Genomic DNA, 10885 nt, shown 5'->3' with positions numbered 1-10885 from the left:
CTTTTGAGTACAAACTGATCAAAGAATCCACCCTTAGGTTTGGCTCTTATTGTTCCTCAAGTTATCTTTGATATGGACTTCTCATACAAACTGTGGCAGCAGGAGGGGAACCTCTCAGATTGTAATTCATGATATTCCCCTGTTCGGAATTGCTGTGTCATTGGTCTAATAAATGTTTCATTGAATAGTTTCGCATATGCCACGATCACTGTGAAAACCAACTTGCATTGTTATCTCACTGTGATTAAGTAGTTCTTCTAAATATCTGTTGTTGCCTTCCCTGTAGCTCAGTTGGTAGAGCGTGGTGTTTGCAACACCAGGGTTGTGGGTTCGATTCCCATGGGGGGCCAGCAAAAAAATTATGAAATTGTATGAAATGTATGCATTCACTACTGTAAGTCGCTCTGGATAAGAGCGTCTGCTAAATGACAAAAATGTAAATGCAAAAATGTTGTTTATGGTAGGCTAAAGAAAGACAGTGGCTGCATACCAATCCACCGGGCACAGATGTCAATTCAACGTCTATGCCACATTGGTTCAACGTAATTTCATTGAAATTATGTGGAAACAATGTTGCTTCAACCAGTGTGTGCCCAGTGGGTAATGGCACCGTATTCCCTATAAAGTGAACCTTTTTTTTTACCAGGGCCCATCAAAAGTAGTGCACTATATATGGAATAGGGGGATATTTTGGATGCAGCCAGGGTTGCATCCTCTCATTTTCCCCTTCAATGTCATTCAGTCTTAGAGAACAAAAAAATGAAAAAAAGTTCATCTGGAAGGGAGAGGTCAATTTGTCCCGGAGGGGGAAAACAAACTTGATGCGGTCTCTGGCAAAAAAATTTGATCTATGCCAAATGCGCATCTGCTTTACTTGTGAATGGCTGATATTATGAAACGCATCATCATTTTCTTATAACTATTTTGGTGGCCTGCTCCGGAGTCTGGTCTTAGAAGATTGGACATCCTCTTTATGGAATATAGAAAGTTCTCAAACATCATAGCCTTGCCATTTACTGGTGTAATATGGATATGCCAGAAAACCAGTTCATGGTATACAGTAGCCTCATTCTTGTATTTAGAAATGTAAGCCAAAATCAATTAATTGCAAGATCATTGTAATTGCAAAATACAACAAGTTTTAGTTTAGGCAAAAAAAAATCATTCATAGTCTTTTTAAAGGATTTAACATATTCCAAGAGTAAGTCTCTTGTTTTCATAATATAATGCATGAAACATACTGTATTTCAGAACTCGTGAACAACTGAACTGTTTTTTTAATCAGACGAAGCAGCGGCCCAAGGCAAAGACTGAACTCTAAAAGGTACTGTGGCAGTCACAGCACACAGAGCCAGAGAGACCAGACCACACTCATATACTTTTTACTCAACTGTTTCCTTCATATGAAATTAGATTACAATCTGCCATGTACAACTTCACTGCTCCACTGGGGTGATTAGAAAATAATTGTGGTCGCAGGTTCAATATCTAGGACCTGGAGAAATTACAGATTTTTGATATTTTGTTAATAGTGTATTTATCATTTCCGATGTGGGTAAGAATAAAAAAATATATATTTATGGTCCATGTGATTTTGCTTGTTACATAACTAAGCAATTGCTTATAAAACACATGCCAGAATGATCTTATATCTACTCCATCAAAAGCTTGATTTCTTATCAAGTTTTAGATTGTCTAAACCAATAATAAAACCTCATTAAAGCCATAATGAAGGCAATAAATTCTCACATTGTGACCGAGACATAGAAAGGCATTTCTGGTTTCACTTTAACATTATGTATGTGACCATATCAAGTAACTTACTTTTACGTACAACACGTCATGATTGTATAGATAATATATGGTGTAAACTGAATATGAACAGTCAAGATTTGTCAAGAGACAAAAATGGCAAAATTACCAACATTACCAATGTTTTACTTTATCTCTTTATCAAAAGCTTGTTAAAAAAAAAAGGCTCGTAAAAATCTGCTTTGTTAACAGGCACATACAATCAGAATTCCCTTGGCACTAAACAGCACGTACGAACTTATCGCACCGTCCTTTTGGCACCATAACAGAAACGCTCTGATCCAGGCTTTGGGACCACTCACAGACAGTCATGTGATGAGGGAGCTTTGAGTGGAGGGCAAAAGAGAAAAGGGGGGCCAGCAATCTTTTGAAGCCCAGCGCCAGCCTCTCCCCCTGGACTCCATGTCCCGTCCACGTCCCCTCCATTTGTCATGCTCTCTGGCTTGTGCCCCTTCCTAGGCATCCCCGGACAGGCTGCCATGAAGGGCCGCAAAGTCTCCTTATCACTCATGGCCCTCATGGCTGGAACTCAACCTCGCACCCACCCAACAGCCATGCAAGATAATGTGTGACCCTTGTCTTGTGATGCACTGTGGCTTGGATTCATGAAGAGGATCTGCTATTACTGATTGTGATCTTATCGATGCTGCGGCTTGAAAGAGGAGAGAAGGAGAGAAGCACATGCTAGGTTAGAGGGCAAATGTATTTTTTTATGCCTGTTTGTGTCCATCTGAAAGTCTGTCTGAAAGTCAGAAATCTTCCCCTCCTTCTCTCTTTCTCTGTATAATTCTCTATCTGACTGTCTGTCCAGCTATTTCAGGAAGTTTCAACACAACATATTCCACACAAATCCCTGAGATGTTAGCCGAGATGCACTCCAAAAATCTGTTGAATAGCCTAGTCCACTTCTACTTGTTTGATCGTCTTGTTTCTTTCCTCACATTCAGTCTCCCAAAGCTCCAACCACAGATAAAATACTCTCTCATAATGATTCATCATGTCTTAGAACAAAACATAATTAACCCCTTCTCATTAATGTGACTATTTCAGCTTGGCAATCCAAAAACAAATTATTTAGAGATGATTCCACTCTGCTAAAAGTCTCACATTCTCCTCAGTGCTCCCTTCAAACTATCCAGTCCTGTCTTTGAGTGACAAATATATACTGCTCAAAAAAATAAAGGGAACACTTAAACAACACATCCTAGATCTGAATGAAAGAAATAATCTTATTAAATACTTTTTTCTTTACATAGTTGAATGTGCTGACAACAAAATCACACAAAAATAATCAATGGAAATCCAATTTATCAACCCATGGAGGTCTGGATTTGGAGTCACACTCAAAATTAAAGTGGAAAACCACACTACAGGCTGATCCAACTTTGATGTAATGTCCTTAAAATAAGTCAAAATGAGGCTCAGTAGTGTGTGTGGCCTCCACGTGCCTGTATGACCTCCCTACAATGCCTGGGCATGCTCCTGATGAGGTGGCGGATGGTCTCCTGAGGGATCTCCTCCCAGACCTGGACTAAAGCATCCATCAACTCCTGGAGAGTCTGTGGTGCAACGTGGCATTGGTGGATGGAGCGAGACATGATGTCCCAGATGTGCTCAATTGGATTCAGGTCTGGGGAACGGGCGGGCCAGTCCATAGCATCAATGCCTTCCTCTTGCAGGAACTGCTGACACACTCCAGCCACATGAGGTCTAGCATTGTCTTGCATTAGGAGGAACCCAGGGCCAACCACACCAGCATATGGTCTCACAAGGGGTCTGAGGATCTCATCTCGGTACCTAATGGCAGTCAGGCTACCTCTGGCGAGCACATGGAGGGCTGTGCGGCCCCCCAAAGAAATGCCACCCCACACCATGACTGACCCACCGCCAAACCGGTCATGCTGGAGGATGTTGCAGGCAGCAGAACGTTCTCCACAGCGTCTCCAGACTCTGTCATGTCTATCACGTGCTCAGTGTGAACCTGCTTTCATCTGTGAAGAGCACAGGGCGCCAGTGGCGAATTTGCCAATCTTGGTGTTCTCTGGCAAATGCCAAACGTCCTGCACGGTGTTGGGCTGTAAGCACAACCCCCACCTGTGGACGTCGGGCCCTCATACCACCCTCATGGAGTCTGTTTCTGACCGTTTGAGCAAACACATGCACATTTGTGGCCTGCTGGAGGTCATTTTGCAGGGCTCTGGCAGTGCTTCTCCTGCTCCTCCTTGCACAAAGGCGGAGGTAGCGGTCCTGCTGCTGGGTTGTTGCCCTCCTACGGCCTCCTCCACGTCTCCTGATGTACTGGCCTGTCTCCTGGTAGCGCCTCCATGCTCTGGACACTACGCTGACAGACACAGCAAACCTTCTTGCCACAGCTCGCATTGATGTGCCATCCTGGATGAGCTGCACTACCTGAGCCACTTGTGTGGGTTGTAGACTCCGTCTCATGCTACCACTAGAGTGAAAGCACCGCCAGCATTCAAAAGTGACCAAAACATCAGCCAGGAAGCATAGGAACTGAGAAGTGGTCTGTGGTCCCCACCTGCAGAACCACTCCTTTATTGGGGGTGTCTTGCTAATTGCCTATAATTTCCACCTGTTGTCTATTCCATTTGCACAACAGCATGTGAAATGTATTGTCAATAAGTGTTGCTTCCTAAGTGGACAGTTTGATTTCACAGAAGTGTGATTGACTTGGAGTTACATTGTGTTGTTTAAGTGTTCCCGTTATTTTTTTGAGCAGTGTATAAACATATCAAAATGATATGAGCTGACAAACCCATTATGCAGTAGTTCATAATCACATGTCACAGCCCATCTTGTTGTGATCACAACGTGACAAAGTCAGGTCTGGTCGGGAGCAAGATGGAGGTTGGCGAACATACACCAATCTGTCTCTTGGCAGTAGACGCTCAGGCAGTCAAGTGAGAGGATTTCCTGATGAGGCGCTCATGGCTTAGTCCTAATTGCTTGAATTGGTGGCTTACATTCCCTTTATTAAGCTCTAGATACGGTCCCTGTCCATTCAAAATTATAATTTTATACCTGACGAGAGAGAGAGAGAGAGAGAGAGAGAGAGAGAGAGAGAGAGAGAGAGAGAGAGAGAGAGAGAGAAGAGGGGCGAGGAAAGACAGAGAGAGATTGTGAAGAAAGAGAAAGTCTGCTAAATGATTGACGTCGCTTGATTAAAATCAAATATGGTGATTTGCTTTGTTAGCGTTTCATTTGAATTTTAACCACATTGCTTTGATTGTGAGCTCACACAGATGAATTCTCCAAAGCACTCGGAATGATGATGTGGATGCCAAAATGCAACGGACGGAGACATAAGGATTACAAGGTAGGCCCTAAAAGGAAACATTAAATCATGTCTGAAAGTATTCATAAAAATATTAATACAGTGAGAGGTTAGAGGTCAACTTGTTAAACAAAAGTTAACATATCAATCAACAAGCATCGATAGCAATAGCTTGATTCCATCGCTTTCTTTCTCTCTCTCTCACTCTCCCTCTCTTTCTTTTTTCTCTCCCTTGTAACGTACTTGCACTTGTGTATTATTTTTTACTGTGTTCAGCTGTAAAACATTCTGGGAAACATTACGCTTCCTATATTCAATGCTGGACTAGCTGGAGGTCCTCGGCTGATCATTAAAATAAAGAAAGAACGGAAAAACTGATGGGGGGCTGGTCCTCGTCTCTGTGTCTTCATAGTGTGGGCGTTGAGCCAGTCACACTCTCATGCTAAATCTCAGCTGCCTCAATTCTCTCTCTTTATCTCTCTTTATTTTCCTCACACTCTCACACTCTGACTCCCTTGTCTTTCTTGCTCTCTTTTTCTTGTTTCCTTTCACTCCCTATCTCTCTGACACCCCCCTCTTTCTCACTCTCTCTTGCCCTCTTTCCCTGACTCCCCTTTCGTTCTCTCTTCCTCTCTCACTATCTCTCTCTCTCCCCCCTCTCTCTCTAGCAGACCTGCGAAGGGCCAATAAAAATGATTTATGCTGCTGAAGGATATGAACGTGTGGATTCATATGGTGTGCGCTAGGATAGATAGCATCTGGTGCACTATAGAGAAGAAGTAGGTATATGGATTCTGAAGCGAAGTTGCAGTAAGGTTGTGGGATCACATTCCCGCTGTGAGCCGGTTGAGATAAATCGTAGCCTACGCCAGAGTTATTTAGTCAGCGTATCTAGGTGTCTGACACCAATGATGTTGTCAGATAGTATTTGAGTAAAACAAAAACACAGTATCTGTATACCAGTTAAGGCTGCTGAGGGAAGGACGGCTCATGATAATGACTAGAACGGAGTAAATGGAATGGCATCAAACACATGAAAACCATGTGTTTGATGTATTTGGTACCATTCCACTATTCCGCTCCAGTCATTACCACGAGCCCGTTCTCCCCAATTAAGATGCCACCAACCTCCTGTGCTGTATACAGACACAAAATGTTAACCTAAAACAAATTCCATGTGAAAACAATAAAAGCAACACACACAGGGGTGAGGCTGTTGTCAGCCCCACCTATTAAGCATCCTACAGTCTTTGAAGTTGGGTTTAAGTACAAAAAGACCTAACAGGGGAGAGGACAAAAAGCCCAAAGACATTAAAAAAAAGCACAACTGGTGTAGAGACCTGCATGAAGGTGTTTATGGCCTGCTGCCCCCTTAGATATGTAGAAATGTGCTGACATTTTTGGGAAACTCTGTAACAACCTCTTTTTAGTGCTTTAGAGATACTCACAAACATGACAAAAACCCACTCCTACATGTCAACGAGAGAGAGAGAGAGAGAGAGAGAGAGAGAGAGAGAGAGAGAGAGAGAGAGAGAGAGAGAGAGACCCAGAGCCCCAGGACAGCAACACAATTAGAGCTAACCAAATAATGAGAAAACAAAATGAGGTGGAAACTGAGCTAACCTCCTGCCAAATGTATGACCATATTAGAGACACATATTCCCTCAGATTACACAGACCCACAAAGAATTGGAAAACAAATCCAAGTTTGATAAACTCCCACATCTATTAGGTGAAATCTCACAGTGTGCCATCACAGCAGCAATATTTGTGACCTGTTGCCACAAAAAAAGGGCAACCAGTGAAACACCTCTGTAAATACAACCCTTATTTATTTTCTCTTTTGTACTTCAACTATTTGCACATTGTTAAAACACTGTACATAGCCATAATATAACATTTGAAATGTCTATATTCTTTTGCAACTTTTGTGAGACATTTTTACTGTTTATTTATGATTGTTTATTTCACATTTTTTGCTTTAGGCAATGTAAACATACATTATGCCTCCCATGCCAAGAAAGAGAGAGAGAGAGTGTAACGGTTGTCGTCTGGAATGGAGGACCAAAGCGCAGCAGGAACGTGGATGCTCATCTTGTAGTTTATTTTAAATAAAGAGAACACCAAAAACAACAAAGAACTTACGAACAACAAAACAGTCTTGTCATGCTCACACACGTAAAACAAGAAACAATCTCCCACAAACACTAAACCAAACACATACCCATATATAGGACTCCCAATCAGAGGCAACAAGAAAACACCTGCCTCCAGTTGAGAGTCCAACCCCAATAAACCAGACACAGAAATACAAAAGACCAGAGACCACATAGAAATACAAACATAGAACATTACCCAAAAACCCGGAAATAATAAATCAAACGCCCTACTAAATAAACCACCACCCCGAACCACATAAAACAAATACCCTCTGCCACGTCCTGACCAAACTACAATAACAAATAACTCTTCTACTGGTCAGGACGTGACAGAGAGAGAGAGAGAGAGAGAGAGAGAGAGAGAGAGAGAGAGAGAGAGAGAGAGAGAGAGAGAGAGAGAGAGAGGCCCATCTCATTTCAGAGTTTGATAGATAATAGCCTCCTCTCTTGTGCTATTTAAGCCAGACACAGATCTACTGTATTGGGGCAGCCTGGTCTCATAGACTAGATGTAACATAGTAAATGTAAATTTTGGACACTCAAATAAGTGGTTGGTACCCAAAATCACAAATTCCTATAAATTCCTGTGTTAAATAACACTAATATGTGAGAACCATATTTTTTTGTCATTATAATAAGGTTGGTAGCAATATGTGAAAAACGTTGTGGGAAACTGTTGCAGCTCAAGTCACCAACAAAACCCACAACGGAATGCTCTTTTATGGGCTGGATGGCTAGCTAGCTAACTAGCAAACGTAGCTACACACAATAATAGCAAAACCAATATCAGCATGTGAAGTAGGTAGTTAGCTGTAAAATCGCCTAAACAAACTGCACTATCAATTTAGTAGTCTACAATCTCACCATGTTCAACCTGCTGATCTATGTGCCTCGCAGAGTGGATTCTGACATTCGCAACAGCACCATACAATGCACCCTGGACTGAAGAGGTAGACAAATAGGAGAAATGTGCTAGACCCTCTGTTAAATTACACATTTCTCGAGGTAGGAACATTGCAAAAATATGATGAATGGCTAATTCCAGAGAAGGCAACCTCTGGCATTATGACATTGGCCAGTATTGAAATCTGACATGTATGATAGACGTTTTCGCAACCTATTAACTTCCAGTGTAGTGAGAGCGGCTTTTTCGCAATGCTACGTCGTACCGGCCGGATCTCTGCCTGCTTGAATGTCAATAGCTCAGATACACATGGAAACATGAAATGACCACCAGAATCAATAGAACATCGATCAGAGATGCACAAAAACAATAACGGGTGAATCTTTACCTTAATAACTGATCTATTACACTCAGTCGCGACCCGTCATTCAGGGCAGGTGGGGCAGAGCATTTTTTAGCAAAAATAATAATAATAAAATGTAAAGAATTTATATTATAATCTTTTTTTGGGGGGGGGGGCGTGTCTGTTTTGCCTGTTATTTTGGCATTAATACGTGTCACATATCAGTTTACAAACAATGTAAAAAAATATATAATTTAGTTAATAAAGCTGCATACACACATTATTTTCTTGAGTAAGGCAGCTCCAAAATGTAGGTGTTTCAGCCTAGCTCAATGCTTTCTGTGGTGGTAGGGTGAGCCTGCAGAAAATAGGAGCATTGCACCGTGATTGGCTCAGTGTTCTGTCACTCATGGGGACAGTACGTCATCGCCAAGTTTAAGTCCTTAGTAATGGTAGACATCCAAAGTTTCAGCCCTTTGGGTGCTGCCATAGAGTTATATTGCAAGTGCCCATCCAAGAAAGCTCAAGGTCATTGGCCACAGCTAAAATAACGTTAAATCACGTTATATTTATTTATTTCACCTTTATTTAACCAGGTAGGCTAGTTGAGAACAAGTTCTCATTTACAACTGCGACCTGGCCAAGATAAAGCAAAGCAATGCGACACAAACAACAACACGGTTACACATGGAATAAACAAACATACAGTCAATAATACAATAGAAAAAAGTCTATATACAGTGTGTGCAAATTAAGTAAGATTAGGGCGGTAAGGCAATAAATAGGCCATAGTGGCGAAATAATTACAATGTAGCAATTAAACACTGGAGTGATAGATGTGCAGAAGATGAGTGTGCAAGTAGAGATACCGGGGTGCAAAGGAGCAAAATAAATAACAGTATGGGGATGAGGTAGTTGGATGGGCTGTTTACAGATGGGCTATGTACAGGTGCAGTGATCTGTGAGCTGCTCTGACAGCTGGTGCTTAAAGTTCGTGAGGGAGATATGAGTCTCCAGCTTCAGTGATTTTTGAAGTTCGTTCCAGTCATTAGCAGCAGAGAACTGGAAGGAAAGGTGGCCAAAGGAGGAATTGGCTTTGGGTGTGACCAGTGAAATATACCTGCTGGAGCGCGTGCTACGGGTGGGTGCTGCTATGGTGACCAGTGAGCTGAGATAAGGCGGAGCTTTACCTAGCAAAGACTTATAGATGACCTGGAGCCAGTGGGTTTGGCGACGAATATGAAGCGAGGGCCAGCCAACGAGAGCATATAGGTCGCAGTGGTGGGTAGTATATGAGGCTTTGGTGACAAAACAGGTGGCACTGTGATAGACTGCATCCAATTTGCTGAGTAGAGTGTTGGAGGCTATTTTGTAAATGACATCGCCAAAGTGAAGGATCGGTAGGATAGTCAGTTTTACGAGGGTATGTTTGGCAGCATGAGTGAAGGATGCTTTGTTACGAAATAGGAAGCCGATTCTAGATTTAATTTTGAGTTGGAAATGCTTAATGTGAGTCTGGAAGGAGAATTTACAGTCTAACCAGGCACCTAGGTATTTGTAGTTGTCCACATATTATAAGTCAGAACCGTCCAGAGTAGTGATGCTGGACGGGCGGGCAGGTGTGGGCAGCAATCAGTTGAAGAGCATGCATTTAGTTTTACTTGCATTTAAGAGCAGTTGGAGGGCACGGAAGGAGAGTTATATGGAATTGAAACTCGTCTGGAGGTTTGTTAACACAGTGTCCAAAGAAGGGCCAGAAGTATACAGAACGGTGTCGTCTGCGTAGAGGTGGATCAGAGAGTCACCAGCAGCAAGAGCGACATCATTGATGTATGCAGAGAAAAGAGTCGGCCCGAGAATTGAACCCTGTGACACCCCCATAGAGACTGCCATAGGTCCGGACAACAGGCCCTCTGATTTGACACACTGAACTCTGTCTGAGAAGTAGTTGGTGAACCAGGAGAGGCAGTCATTTGAGAAACCAAGGCTGTTGAGTCTGCCAATACGAATGTGATGATTGAGAAAGTCGAAAGCCTTGGCCAGGTCAATGAATACAGCTGCACAGTATTATACAGCTGCACAGTATTGTCTCTTATCGATGGCGGTTATGATATCGTTTAGGGCCTTGAGCGTGGCTGAGGTGCAGCCATGACCAGCTCGGAAACCAGATTGCATAGCGGAGAAGGTACGGTGGGATTCGAAATGGTCGGTGATTTGTTTGTTAACTTGGCTTTCGAAGACCTTAGCAAGGCAGGGTAGGATAGATATAGGTCTGTAGCAGTTTGGGTCAAGAGTATCTCCCCATTTGAAGAGGGGGATGACCGCAGCAGCTTTCCAATCTTTGGGGATCTCAGACGATACGAAAGAGAGGT

This window comes from Salmo salar, chromosome 18, assembly GCF_965601325.2.
Source record: "Salmo salar chromosome 18, fSalSal1, whole genome shotgun sequence".
Taxonomy (NCBI): domain Eukaryota; kingdom Metazoa; phylum Chordata; class Actinopteri; order Salmoniformes; family Salmonidae; genus Salmo; species Salmo salar.
This window is presented reverse-complemented; position numbering follows the sequence as displayed.